The 15,038-nt window shown below is 41.6% G+C and overlaps 1 protein-coding gene and 1 long non-coding RNA gene across 2 annotated transcripts in view; one reads left to right on the forward strand and one right to left on the reverse strand.

The window, feature by feature from the left end:
• Positions 1-15,038, forward strand: part of LOC138738886 (protein Largen-like) — a 277,587-nt gene that overhangs the window by 28,507 nt on the left and 234,042 nt on the right. The gene's annotated exons all lie outside the window — the stretch shown is intronic.
• LOC138738901 (uncharacterized) lies at positions 13,492-14,022 on the reverse strand. The gene is made up of 2 exons (XR_011341851.1): positions 13,784-14,022; positions 13,492-13,684 (listed from the first exon to the last, which is right to left on the reverse strand). It is a non-coding gene; the product is annotated as an uncharacterized lncRNA (long non-coding RNA).

Below are 15,038 nucleotides of genomic sequence, written 5' to 3' on the forward strand. Positions count from 1 at the left end.
AACTTACCCACCACAGAAGTCAGACTCACAGGTCTATAATTTCCAGGCTTACATTTGGACACTTTCTTAAACAGCGGAACAACATGAGCCACCCTCCAATCCTCTGGCACTACCCCGTGACCAGTGACATCCTAAATATCTCTGTTAATGGCACCACTATCTGTACACTAGTCTCCCTGAGTGTCCTTGGGAATACTTTGTCCGGACCTGGAGATTTTTCCACCTTTATTTTTTTTAACACTGCCATCACTACCTCCTCGGTTATCCTTATATGATTCATGACCTCCCCACTGTTTTTCTTTACTTCAACTGGTACAATATTTTTTTTCCCTAGTGAATACCGAGGAAAAGAAATCATTTAAAATTTCCTCCATCTCCTCTGACTTTTCACATAGCCTTATCTCCCTATCTACAAGGGGTCCAATTCTATCCCTCACCAATCTTTTACTTTTAATGTACCTATAGAAACCCTTTGGATTTATTCTTACTCTGCCTGCCAAAGCCTCTTGGTGCCTCTTTTTGGCTTTTCTAATTTATTTCTTAGAAAACCAAGGCTCCCTATGACTTCCAGCCTTTCCTTTGATCCTCACTGGGACATATCTACTCTGTACTCTCAAAATTTCTTCTTTGAATATTCTCAATTTTTCATTTACATCCTTTCCTGAAAAAATCATGTCCCACTCAATACTCCCCAAATTCATTCTTATTCCTTCAAAATTTGCTTTTCTCCAATCCAGAACCTCAACTTTAGGCCCTTCTTTGCTCTTCCCTAAAACTAGACCCAATTTGTTCTCCAACATAAACCTCAGACACCTGACCTATCTCGTTCCCTAACAGGAGATCCAGTATTACACCGTCCCGAGTCGGTTCCTCTACATATTGATTAAGAAAACTATCTTGTACACATTTGACAAACTCTAGCCCATCCAGCCCTCTTACTATATGGGTATCCCAATCAATGTGAGGGAAGTTAAAATCTCCCATGATCACTACCTTATGTTTATTACACATATATGCTATCTCCTTACAAATTTGTTCTTCCAATTTTCTTGGCCCATTTGGTGGTCTATAATACACTCCTATTAGTGCCCTCATGCCTCCTCCACCACTCAATTCCACCCAAACAGCCTCACTGGATGATCCCTCCAAACCGTCCTGCCACCTCACGGCAGTAATGTCCTCCTTAACAAGCAGAGCAACTCCTCACCCCTTTTTTTTTTTTACCCCCTGTTCTATCACATCTAAAACATTTGTATTCTGGAATATTTAGTTGCCAGTCCTGTCCCTCCTGTAACCAGGTCTCACTAATTGCCACATCATGATTCCAAGTGCCAATCCATGCTCTAAGCTCATCTACCTTGTTCACTATGCTTCTTGCATTAAAGTACATGCATTTCAGAGAATGACCCTCACATATATTCCCTTTTCTACCTTTTACCTTAACCTCCACCCTTCCTTTGTTATCTTTATCATTCTTAACTAGGTGGTCATGCACCCTAGACACTGCTCGCAAACTCTGCTCCCCACCCCCCTGCCAAACTAGTTTAAACCCTCTCCCACAGCTCTACCAAATCTGCTTGCCAGGATACTGGTCCCCCTCCAGTTTAAATGGAGTCCGTCCCTTTCGTACAGGTCCGACTTTCCCCAGAACAGATCCCAATGATCCAAAAATCTTATCCCCTGCCCCAGCTCTTTAGCCACGCATTCATCCTCCACATCCTCCTATTACTACCCTCTCTAGCGCATGGCACCGGCAGCAATCCAGAGATTACTACATTAGAGGTCCTGTTTTTTAACTTCCTGCCTAATTCTATATATTCCTGTTTCAGGACCTCATCCCCACTTCGAATTAAGTTATTGGTCCTCACATGAACCATGACTTCTGGCTGCTCACCTTCCCCTTGCAGAATTCTGTGAACTCGATCAGAGACATCCCTGACCCTAGCACCAGGGAGGGAACAGACCCACCTGGATCCCCGATCTCGTCCAACAAACCTCTTATCTGTCCCTCTGACAAGTGTGTCCCCAACCACAATTACCCTGTTCTTATCCCTCCTTCCCTTCTGAGCCTCAGGGGCAGCCCCTGTGCCAGAGACCTGACCCCCATGACTCGTCCCTGATAGGCTGTTCCCCCCAGCAGTATCCAATGCCGAATACATGTTGCTGAGGGGCACTTCCACAGGGGTACTCTGCACTGGCACTCTCCCTCCTTTCCTCACAGTTACCCAATTCCCTGACTCCTGCCTTCTAGGGGTGACTGTCTCCCTGTAACTCCTCTCTGTCACTGCCTCTGCTTCCCTTATGATCCTCAGTTCATCCAATTGCAACTCAAGCTCCCTAACACGGACGCTCGTGAGTTGGAATTGGATGCACCTTTTGCAGGTGTAGTCGTCAGGAACAGCTGTGCTGTCTCTGATTTCCCACATCCCACAATTGGAGCACTCGACTACCCCAACTGACTCCATTACCTCCTTTCTTAATATATATAGGTTGTTTAAAAGAAAAACTAAACAAATAATACTAAAAGACTAACTAAAAAGGACACCTTACCACACATGGAGCTCCTTCTTAGCCCCTGCTCACCAATGTCTGTTGAGCCAAAGTCGCAAGTCTCAATTTCTTCACTGCCCCACTCCTCGCTGGCCGCTCCCTCACCTTTCACTCCTTTTATAGGCCTTCAGACAATTTACTCACTCCTCTAGTAGTCTCTCTTCGCTCCTCCTCCAACGGTCGCCTTGGGAACGCCGACTCTGCTTTCCTCCGAGCAGCAGCAGCCCGATCCAACTAGGCCTGTGAAGGTAAGTCAAGGATTTAAATACTCACTCCTCTAGTAGTCTCTCTTCACCCCTCCTCCAACGGTCGCCTTGGGAACGCCGACTCTGCTGTCCTCCGAGCAGCAGCAGCCCGATCCAACTAGGCCTGTGAAGGTAAGTCAAGGATTTATATACTCACTCCTCTAGTAGTCTCTCTTCACCCCTCCTCCAACGGTCACCTTGGGAACGCCGACTCTGCTGTCCTCCGAGCAGCAGCAGCCCGATCCAACTTCTGGTTAAATTTACTATGTTGATTGCAAAGATCAATGGAGAAAGTTGCATTCCAGAGTAGACAAAATCGATGTTCATACTATAATGTATAAGACCGCCCAGGGGGAATATGATGTATTGTTCCTCATATTTATGATTAGCCGTGCCCTGACAGAGAATGAGGCTAAGACAGGCATGTGACTGTAGGAATGGTTTGGGGGAGTTAAAATAGTGTGCTGAAGGAAACTCAAGTTTAGACCACAGAGGGTGAAGTGGTCACCCAAACTGTGCTTGGCGACAATGATGTACAAGTGGCCACACCGACAGAGTAGACTGAATATAGTTGATTAGGTGGAGTGATGTAAATATTAAGCTCCACCTCACCTGGAAGGCCCGTTTGTGGCCTGAGATGGAGGTGAAGGAAGAGATGCAGGGACAAGTCTTGCACTTTCAGCAGTTACTGCGGGGATGGAAGGTTGGGTGTGGAGGTAGGAGTGGATTAGGGAGTCTTGGAGATTCACATATAATTTTTAGACATACAGGACGGTAACAGGCCATTTTGGCCCATGAGTCTGTGCTGCCCAATTTACACCCAATTGACCTATACCCCTGTAGATTTCAAATGTTCAGAGGAAACCAATGCCCCCAGGGAAAATCCACGCAGCCATGGGGAAGACGTACAAACTCCTTACAGACAGCATGGAATTTGATCCCCAGTCCTGATCGCTGGCACTGTAATTGCTATGCCAATTGTGCTGGCCATAAATTTAGACACCCTGCATAGTAACAGGGCCCTTTCAGCCCATGAGCCTGTGCTGCCCACTTACTCCAAATAGATATACAATCCCTGGTACAATTTGAAGGGTGGGAGGAAACCGGAGCACCTGGGGAAAATCCACGCAGACACAGGGAGAACTGACAAACCCATTACAGACAGTGCCGGATTCAAACGCCGGTCACTAGCCCTGTAACAGTGTTGCGCTAACTGCTACTACCAACACTAACTGGGCCACTACAAAATTTAGGCAGACTGCGCAGTAACAGGCCCTGTTAGCCCACCAGCCCATCCAGCCCAATTGCACTCAATTGATTTACACCTGTAGTACTTTTTGAACAGTGGGAGGAAACGAGCACGCAAAGGAAACCCATGCACACATGGGGAGGATGTCCAAAATTCTTACAGCCAACGCTGGCTCCGATCCCTGGGTCGCTGGCGTTGTACTTTGCTAACTGTGCCAAAAGGCGAATGGAGCTGGTAATGGGATGACGCTGAAGTTATCCAAGACCCACCGAACAATTTCTAATCTAAGAAGCAAAACAAATGATTCTGGAAAGCAGAAAATACTGGAAATATCAGTGGGTAGCAGATTAAATAATGTATAAAAAGATAAGAAGTGTTTCCAAAAAAGCTGTTTATCAACCTGAGATATTGGTTCATGTTCCCTGTTCACATTTGCTGCCGAACCTGAGTTTTATTTCTGTGTTGTTAGAATGGTTTTATAATGATTGTACTCTGGGAATATGGATAATTTTAACAATAATTTGGTACATGAAGCACAATTTCCCTGAACGTGAAGCAAAATTATATATTGTTTTGCTGAAATAGTAATTGAGTAACGTTCACTTCTGAGCTGAAGAGCTATAATTCATAAAAGGAAAATTGGGATCCTAGCACAAAATAATGTAACATAATTAGCAAACATGCTGTTTTCCATTTATAACAGAATCATATAATAATCAAGTTACATGTGATATAAAATAGAATAACAATGTTGTAACTTTCATCCCAGTAGAAAACAATCATTTCGAAGCTAAACTGTGAAAGCTGTCAAATACAACATTCTGCTGAATGTGTTAAAGGCCTCATGTTGGCAAATCAACAATGTTGTGGATTGATCTTAAGCAGACTGGCTCTCTGAATAAATCTTAATCTTTATAGGGAGCTCCAATTGAAAACTACTGCAATCAAGTGTGTAGCAATGGATGATTACTCGCAGAATAAGTTTTTTTTCTTACTTTATTTAAAATAGCCACTAGGCAAACATATTACAATATTTCAAACTTAATCCAAACACGTGCGGTATTTATAAAAAGGAGAAAGAGAGTAAAGAAAAACAAAAGAAAGGAAAACATCCTATTAATCCTCCCTCCAACCCCCTACAAACTTAAAAAAAAATGTGAGGTGATTCATTTTGGCAGGACAATTCGAAAAGCTGAGTGCAGAGTTGACGGTCGGTTAACTAAGAGCATGGATAAACAGAGGGATCTTGGGGTTCATGTCCATACATCCCTCAAGGTAGTTGCTCAGGTTGATAGGAGTGTTAAAAAGCCTCTGGGATTCTGGGCTTCATTAATAGGGGAATTTGTATATAAGAGTAGAGAAGTCATGTTGCAGCTTTATAAGTCTCTGGTGAGACCACACTTGGAGTATTACGTCCAGTTCTGGTCACTTCATTATAGGAAGGATGTGGTGCAGAGGAGATTTACCAGGATATTTCCCCCATTGGAGGGCATTTCTTATGAGGCAAGGTTGGCAAAGCTAGGACTTTTGTCTTTGGAACATAGAAGGATGAGAGGAGACTTGATCAAGATCCACAAAATTATGAGAGACATAGATAGGTTGGACAGCCAATACCTGCTTCCTAGGAATAACAACCACTAGAGGACACATGTCTAAGATTAAGGGAGGGAAGTATAGGGGAGACATGAGGGGTAAATATTTTACACAGAGGGTTGTTGAGGCCTGGAATGCTTTGCCAGGAGTGGGGGTAGAGGCTGAAATATTAGGGGCCTTTAAAAGACTATTAGATAGGCACATGGATGAAAGGAAAGTGAGGGGTTGTAGGGTAGGAGGGCCGAAGGGCCTGTACATTGTTGTCATGTTTTAATGTTTTAAAAAGAAAAATAAGAGGGACAAGTAAACCACAACAGGAGCACTTCACTTTCCAAAACATTTATATAGAGACCTATAAGAGAAAGTGAATGTTGGAGATCCACTTAAATTTTAATACCAAATTATTTTTCAAAACATATGATATTTTCCTCGTAAATTCTAAATAGTTTTCTCAAGTGGAATGCCATCTGCATGCCATCTATCCATTCCCAGATCAATACCTGACTTCAAAGTTATAGCAATACATTTTCTAGCTACTGCCAAGGCAATTTGAACAAATTTTACTTGATACATATTCTATTTTAATTTAAGTTTAATTCCTCTAACATCTCCCAGTAAACAAAATGGATCTGGTGGGAATTTTACTCCAGTTATTCATTTTAATAAATTACCAAAATCAAGCCAAAAAATTTAATTGTGGAACACTGGGAATGTTTAACAATGAAGTGGACTTTCTGTAATTATGTGAATATTTTACTAAATATACTGAAATTGGATTTATTGGTTTTTACTAGGGAATTGGTGTCAATGGGATCTGGAAAAAAAATAGATGATTTAGCAATACTTAGTTGCGCAAGCCAGATTTAGCCAAAACTAATATCAAGGTGAACAATGTGCTCCTTTGCCATAAAGCCTTGAATGGTGTTGGGCAGCGATATCCGGTCTATCACCAAACTAGGTAACAAAATGCAAGTATGACCTCGATAATTATTCGATGATCATCTGACAGGAAGCAGAATATATCTTGCCCTGGCCAGTATTCCATTGATAACAGACCAGCTGATAAGAATAGATGCCAAATCAAAGGAACGGGTATTAAAAGACATACTTTGGCCTCATTGATTTAAGGGCATCAAGTGATGGATGGTCACTGCAAGTAAGTGGTTTTTTCTTATCCATAATCTTGTTGAATTGGCAGAGCAAGGGCAAAAGGCTAAATGGTCAACTCTTGCTTTCATTTTGTATGTTTTCTGTTACAGTGTCAAATAAGTATTCTTTTACAAGAAAATAGATGAAGAGGTCCAGAAATTTGTGGAGAGCATCTTCTTTTTCAATCTTTTTATTGGTTTTAATATATTCCAAATACATATGGTAATAATAATGAATTGAGTTAATATCGAGTTACTAGTATCAAGGAATGATAAATGTATATATGAACCCATGTTATAAAATGGAAAAAATCAAAAGAGAAAAACCCATCTATGTGGAGAGCATTGATTCCTTGGGGGCTTTCCACTTGTGATCATATCCACCATTCTTAAGACAATAAGAACAGGGGAGGACTGAATGCCTTTAGAATGGCAAAAGAAATCTGAATTATTCCAATGTCTGTCATGTTACTGTCGGAATGTGTTTGCCTTGAGAGAAGTCCAGAAGTTGGATGGCATTGTTTTAATTTTTTTGGGTGCAAAAGTTTGCCAATTTCAACTTTACCCAGCATAATCTTCACAGAATCAGAATTTATTATCATGAACAAGTCATGAAATTCAATGTTTGCTGCAGCATCTTAGTGTAAACATTCATACAATCATCTTACAACAATACTCTAAAAAAAATTAAAATAATAGTGCATGAAATATAAGGCAGTGTCTTTGGTTCATTGATCATTCAGGAATCTGATGGCAGTGGGGAAGAAGCTGTCCTTATGCTGCTGAGTTCTCGTCTTTAGGCTCCTGTACCTTTTTCCCCGATGGTAGCAGAGTGGGGTGGGGGGTGGGGCTCTTTGAAGATAGAGGCCGCATTTTAAGAGATTGCCTCATATAGATGTCCTTGATGGAGGGAAGTCTTGCGCCTGTGATGCTGTGGGCTGAGTTAACAACCCTCTGGAGTTGTCTGAAGGCTGAGCTGTGGTCCATGAAGCTGAATGTATGAATTTGGTGTTTTTGAGGTTATCCAGAGCTGAATCAGAATAAAAATGTACTGCTGTGAACCTGTCATGAAATTCATTATATTGTAGCAGCATTACGGGTGCATAAATTACATTTTTAAAAATAAATAAATCAGTGCAAAATAGGAGAGAAGTCAGGTGGTTTGTGTGGTTCGTTGTCCATTCAGAAATCTGATGGAGGGGAAGAAACTGATTTTATAGCATTGGATGTTCGTCTTCATTTTCCTGTACCTGCAACAGTGGAAGAGGACATGACCTGGGTAGTGAGGGTGCTTGAGGGCAGAGGCAGCTTTCTTGAAACACCACCCCTTGCAGATGTCCTCAATGGAGTGAAGACTAATGTTCGTGATGGCGCTAGCCAAGTTCACTACTCTGTGCAGTCTCTCCCTGTCCTGTTACCGTACCTCCACACCGGAGAGTAATGTAGCCAATCAGAGTTTTCTCCACGGTACATCTGTAGAAATTTACAAGAATCTTTGGTGACATATCAAATCTAACAAAATATATTTCCGGGTGAAATCACACCAGATATGAAATTTTGTAGTGGTACAGCATTCTATTCATGGTAACATTTTACCAGTGCTTGATTAAATCACTTGCCGTTAAGACCAGCTACTTGTTGCTCCTGTAGGGAGTTGAACTGATTGTTCACAATTGTTAAACTCCCTTCAAACAGGGTCACTAGGCATATCCCCTTTGGGTGCAGTGAGCTGTTGGATACAGGGGTTGTTTAAAGTGGAACAGAGCTCTCTCCACTGTGATTATCATGGAGTAATCTCAATTGAACAAAGCAGTTTTCTGGCCTTCTTGGTTTTCCCCATATTTTGAGAGAGGTTCTGCTGACGCTGGAGGAAGTGTGAGCAAATACAAAAGAGGTTGATGGCTATTTGAAGGCTTTCCAAAGGAAAAATGCTACAACTGATGGGAGTCCTTTCACTAGCTTTTACCTTTTTGAGATACTCATCCAATTGGTCCTTCTGGCAGCATTCTATTGATGAAGGTGCCTTAGGGCCATGGCTAGCCACTAATGCTGAGACTGGGATCTTGGGATGGGAAGCAAGTGTATATGTATTAATGAAAGGCTTACCTCTTGCTGTCTCCAGTGTCCTACCTGGCTCTTTCTGATCAATGGGTCAAGCTTTCAAAAGATGTCACTGCCTAGGTAGGAGACATGCTCTCCTTGAGATATATTTGACCAGGTTCTCATGCATGGACTGTACCCTGTGGAAATCAGGGTTTGTTTTGTCTCTGCTTTCAGTAACTGCAGCAAATCTCTAACAAGTTTTTGAATTTGTTGCTGCCTTCTGCATCAGGTGGTCAACCAGATTCTATTTTTGCATCGTGTGTTCATTTACTTTTGTTTCAGTGAGGAACAAGTGTTATCCTGGGCAATGGGATTTTCCAGTATTATTCCCTTTCCAAGAACACTGATCCCTTCAATAACCCTGATCATCACGCTGATCAGTTAGTGCAGAGATAGTGCAATGCTATTACCTCACCAATGACACAGGTTCAAATTTGCCATGATCTGTGTGTTCTCCCCACGTCTGAGTGGGTTTCCTCCCACATTCCAAAAATAGGGTATTTGGGGCGGCATGGGCTAGTGGGCTGGAAGGGCCTGTTACCATGCTGTATCTCTAAATTAAACATTAAAGTAAGAGGAGGGGTTTCTCCTTTCTCAATGTGCAGGAGGTTGTGCAGTATGACAAGCAATTCCTGTGGCCAAATACACAAGACTCCTCCATTCAAAGGGAATCAGCATACCTGGAGGGATTGCTGCTGTCTGAAGGGATGGATTCAGCCATACAAGGGCTGCCCTTCACTTTTGGAACCTCACCTCTGTCTTCTCCAACCACAGCTGCAGTGAGCAGACACAGTGAGAGCCATGCAAGTGCTGCGGTGGGAGTGGGAAATGCCTTTGGTCTCTTCGAGGAGAATCTTTGATTGCTGAACCAATATGAGGGCTCTATGCAGTACACTCCAAGCAGATGTTGGAATTTTACTGTCGAGCACTGAATGTTGAAAAATCTAGCAAATGGATGCAAGAGGAGAGTCTCCAGGAGACTCAGGGTCTGAGGACTAGACTGTAGAATCTGCAGAGCAAGATGAGCAGGAGAAAAGTCTACCAGAGGGATGATTTTGCATGGCTTCAGCTCCTAGCTATAGGCTTTGGTGACATGAGATGTGAAGGGCTCGCTGCTATAAAGACTATTTTATAAGGAGCTGCAATATAAAATTCCCTAGAACAAATCTAATGACTTACTCTGTACTATCAATCAGATGACACATTAATTGCCCTTCTTGTCTTCTGTGCATGTCCAGCTGCACAAAATCTAACACATGAATGAATCCCTGCTCCAATTACCTTAATAGATTGCTACAAGAACTCTTTCCTTTTGAGTGACTTCTAAAATAAACAGCACATACCACTGCATAAACATGTTCAGTGGTGTTCTCCACTCTGCAGACGTAAACAGTAGTGAGCAGATCACCTTGACATAGCTTGTGAGACTAGCAACGTGCCATTAAAGTCATAGAAGGAGGAAATGGGATTCTTCAGCCAATGGGTCTATTCTGACCACCATGCACTCATTGTTATGTATTCCCTCCATGTTTTGTTTTATTTTCCAAACACAAACATTAACTCACACCAGATTTGACCACTTGCCAATGCACTTAGGAAGATTTGCAGTCATCAATTAACCTCCCAATCAAAATGTTCTTAGGACATAGGAGAAAATGAGAACACAGAAGGAAAGCCTCACCATCCCCGGAAGAAAGTGCAATCGGAACAGACTTGGTGGAGCTGTGAGGCAGTGACTCTACCTGATGCCCTGCTATATCATCTAACACCTGGAGGGACGCACTGCTGCGGTTTCTCACCACCAAGCTCCAATGATGAACTCAATAAGGCTTCTATCTCCCTAATGCACACACCGTTCTTCCTGCCATGAATCTCCTGACCAAGAGATTAAAGACTTGAAAATGGTGGTAACACTCAGCAAGTTATGCAGCAACTGTGGGAAAAATAAACCAAATTCACATTTTATCAGAACTGGGAAAAAGAGAAGACAAATTAGCAGCAAATTGCTGGAAAGGTGTGGGAGGGATGTGGAGGACAAATGGGATATTGCCATGTTGAATATGGGCAACGGCCAGTCACAAACATGGCGGCTGCTGGGCCAGAGAACGGTGTGGGCTGGGAATGGGGAGAAGAGTGATGAACTTTACCTTAATCAGGAAGTTAGGGAAAGAGAACATGACCCTTTGTTTCACACATTATATGAACAATGGGACATATTCTACTTCCCAGTGGACACCTCTGACCCATCAATCAGATAATCTAATTGACAGCTGAGCCTCTGGGGTGACCCTTGTGGTGATATGTAATTACACCACTAGGTCACCAGGGGTCATCCCGGTGACCTTGTATATAAAACAGTCCAGAGCTACAGTCTAGCCTTCCACTTTTATCTTGCAGTGAAACAAGACCTCTTAGTGTACATATTAGTTTATTTAAGCTGTCTTATACTTGCACTGCTGGTGTGGTTATTGTCAGTACAACCCTGGCCTCACTCCATCAGTGATGACCCCCTTGTCCCTGCATTCCCTCCTCACAATTCCTGTAGCTTGATACTCATTTGTTTTCTCTCCTTCTCATTTCTAGAGGAGGATCTTTGACCTGAAATGCCCATGCTGTTTCTCCGCCCATCGCTGCTGCCAGACCGGCCGAGTGCTTCCACAATTTTTTGTATTTGCTTCAGAAATTCCAGCTCCTGTTGCTTTTTGTCCTTATAAACACGTGCCCCCCCTTTTTTTTTTAACCTCTGTAATTTCCATCTCCAACATGGTAGCCAAACAGAAAATTCCGCAGATGCTGGGGTTTAGTGTAATGCACAAAAGTGCTCGACCAACTTAACTGTTTCGCTGTATCAGATTTATGCCTTGAATGGTGCCTGTCTCTCTCTTCATGCTGTGCAACAAAGTGTTGGGGGACGTGTGGTTTTGGGATAAATCCTATTTTTTTTCTCCCCAGCCCAACATAGTTTCAAACTGGATTTTGGGAAATATCCTTTTTTTTGTGTGTGTGTGAGGGAGCCAATGGGACAATAAAGCCAAATAGAGCCACGTTTTAACGCAATAATTTGGTGTAATCTGATTTCTTGACTGCACTATATAATATAAATATAAACAAAACTGTTTTGAAAGTCCCGTTCGTGCTATGCAGCAGTATAGGACAGAAAGATACAGGGCATTGCCCTAATAACTTTAATGTGCTGAATTGTAATTAATATTCCTATTCACAGAGAACAAATTTGTAAAACTCCTATACACCTGTCACACGTCATTTCAGCTGGACATTTTGATCAGGATTCACTTTTGAATGTAATATTTTGCATGACAAGCTAAATATTGAATTCCTGTTATTTTAATAATAAAAACTGTGACTTTTTTTCTACGTTTCCCTTTATCATTAAATAGTTTAATTGAGTGCAAAATAATCTTTTATTTCTGACAATTATTAAGGAGCTTAATTAGAATTGCTTCAGACAGAGAATCATACAGCACAGGACAAGGACTTTCGGCCCTAAATGTCCATGCCAACCAATAAGGTATTAGGTTGTTTCAACCTAGTTCCTAATGAACATGGTTTTCCAGGCCATGGGTTCAGTAACCCGAAACTGATGACAGATAATCACTCAGAGAAACAGCAGTATTTCTCTTGTCAGGAAATGGAATGTGTGATCAATGTGGTAACACTCTGCTGACTGGGATAATCTACTTGAATGATTAGTCTTTTGCTTTACATTGGTGGTAAAAATACCCAAGTAATTTTTTTAACTGCTTTCCCGCTATTTTGTGTTCTCAGCTGGCAGGAGATAACAAGGCTGACTTTTTTTTTAAATGCATGTCTGAATTACTTTTAGAATTTCCCCTCATTAGTGTGTTCATTTTTGATGACTTAAATATTTGTGACTTATGCTGGTCCCTGAAGGATAGTTCAAATGTTCACTCCTTATAATTGAAAAATCGACGCAGTTCAATTATGAAAGCATTGTAATTTACTCTGACATTGCTTTCATTAGCTATTTAAATCATGGGCTGAATGATCTCGTTCTACGCTGTGTGGTGATTGCACAGCTGCATTTGACAACAAAGTCTGTTGGAAAACTATCAAGGAAGAAAAGAGTGATTGAAACATCTACTTTCATTTTCTCCTGGTTTAACTGATGAAGAAAATTTAAATTTTAGCTCATGATACGGTTGAGATTGGACAATTCTACAACAGTTTGGAAATTAACCGGGTGGTGCATTGAGTCACTAAGCAAACATGAAAACCACAAGCTGACTTGATGCACTTCCCAGGCATTGAAATCGTATTTTCACATTTATTAACTTGGCCCTTTTGCTGTAGCCATTTATTGACCGTGCCGTAGACAATTCTGTGTAGAAGTTTGCCACTCACCTGTTAAATCAGTGAGAAAAATATATTCACATGATATGGGTTCATCTGGCAGATCATTCGCTATTACGTTCCAACACAAACTTCGCCGTGATTCATTGCTCATTTAATTGGAATAACTAAGAATAATTATGGTCCAAACACTCAAGCTGCAAACTCCCTTCTGTTTACAACAAGATGTCTTTATCTGAAGGTAGAATAACACCACTTGTCAAGTCAATAATAATGGACATGTACCCTCATTTTTAATTAAACCATTACAGTAACAGTCACACTTTCAAACTCTTAACTGGGATGATATTATTTGATTTTGAGATAATTCCATTCTGTACCCTATAAAATTGCACACAAGAAGGGTTGTTTTCAGAGTTTATGTTCGGCTTTGATATCAGTTGCAATCAGGCATTTTGAACATCCTAAAGAAAAACAAAGGTAAACGTTCCGTTATTGTCAGGTAGTACTACATTTTGGATGCAACACACATGAAATTCTTTTTTTTTTAAATTTTTGTTTACCGTAAGGCAGACAGAGAGTTACCACATAGTTCAGCACCCCTCACAGAAACCTGGTGTTCCTGGGCAGTCTCCCCTCCAAGTTTTGTCCAGTCCCGAGCCTGCTTAGCTTCTGGGATCAGACAATCTCCGGCTATGAGGCGCTGAGCTGGAAATGGGCTGGACAACATTTGCGGAAAGAAAAATAGAGCTAACATCTTAAATCTGAAGTAGCTTTCATCAGAATCAGGAGAAAGTTAAAGGAGGCATGCTTGAAGCTGCAGAGAATGGGGAGGAGAGGAAATATTAAAGGGAGTGTCTGTGATGGGTCGGAGAGATTGAATGATGATGATAATTGTGATGTTGCCTGATAGAATGTGCAGACGGCTTGTAAATTGACTGTCAGGTGGCGATAAGAATAAAAGGAGATGTGTGGGGACTGAGCATGAGATGTAGAACACTACACTTGCTGAAAAAGAAGAAAAAGCTGGAAATAATCAATGAGTCAACAGTATCTAAGGCAACGGTTCTCAACCTTTTTCTTTCCATGCACATACCACCTTAAACAATCCTTTATAATAACAGTGCACCTATGTCATAGGGAATACTTAAAGTGGTATGTGCGTGGAAAGAAAAAGGTTGAAAACCACTAATCTAAGGAGAGAGAAAATTGGTAATATCACATTTTTGACCTTTTATCAGAACTGGTCATCAGTTTGTGCACAAACTAGAGAATGGTTATCTGAAATTGTTGAATTCAATGAGGCTTGATGGCTGTAATGTGCTTAGCAGAACATGAGATGCTATTCATTGGGTTCACACTGGGCTTCAGTGGATTGGGGTAAGAGGGTCAGAGTAGGATGGAGACTTAACATGTTAGGATGGTGAGTTAACGGAAGCTCAATTGATGGAGACATTGTCCAAAACTGTCACCCAATCTGCATTTAGTTTCTCTAGGGCAGATCACACTGTCAGAGCCAATTGCTTTGTTAAATTGGAAGTCATACAAGTAAATCACTGCCTCATTCAGAAGGATGCCTGTATCATTTGATGATGAAAAGGGAAATGCCAGAAGGGGAGGTATTGCATGTCCTGTAGGAGTGTAGGAAGGAAGTTAGCATTGGTGAATATGGAAGAGATTACCACTGTGTCATGGTATGAAAGAATGCTGAAAAGAGGGGTGGGGTAGATGGGTTTAGTGGTGCTTTGTCAATATAGTAATCATTAAAGATATGGAAGCTGGTGCGGTGAAAGGTGAGGATAGAGTCCCCTCTCGTTG

The sequence above is a fragment of the Narcine bancroftii genome, chromosome 1 (assembly GCF_036971445.1).
Source record: "Narcine bancroftii isolate sNarBan1 chromosome 1, sNarBan1.hap1, whole genome shotgun sequence".
NCBI classification, from domain to species: domain Eukaryota; kingdom Metazoa; phylum Chordata; class Chondrichthyes; order Torpediniformes; family Narcinidae; genus Narcine; species Narcine bancroftii.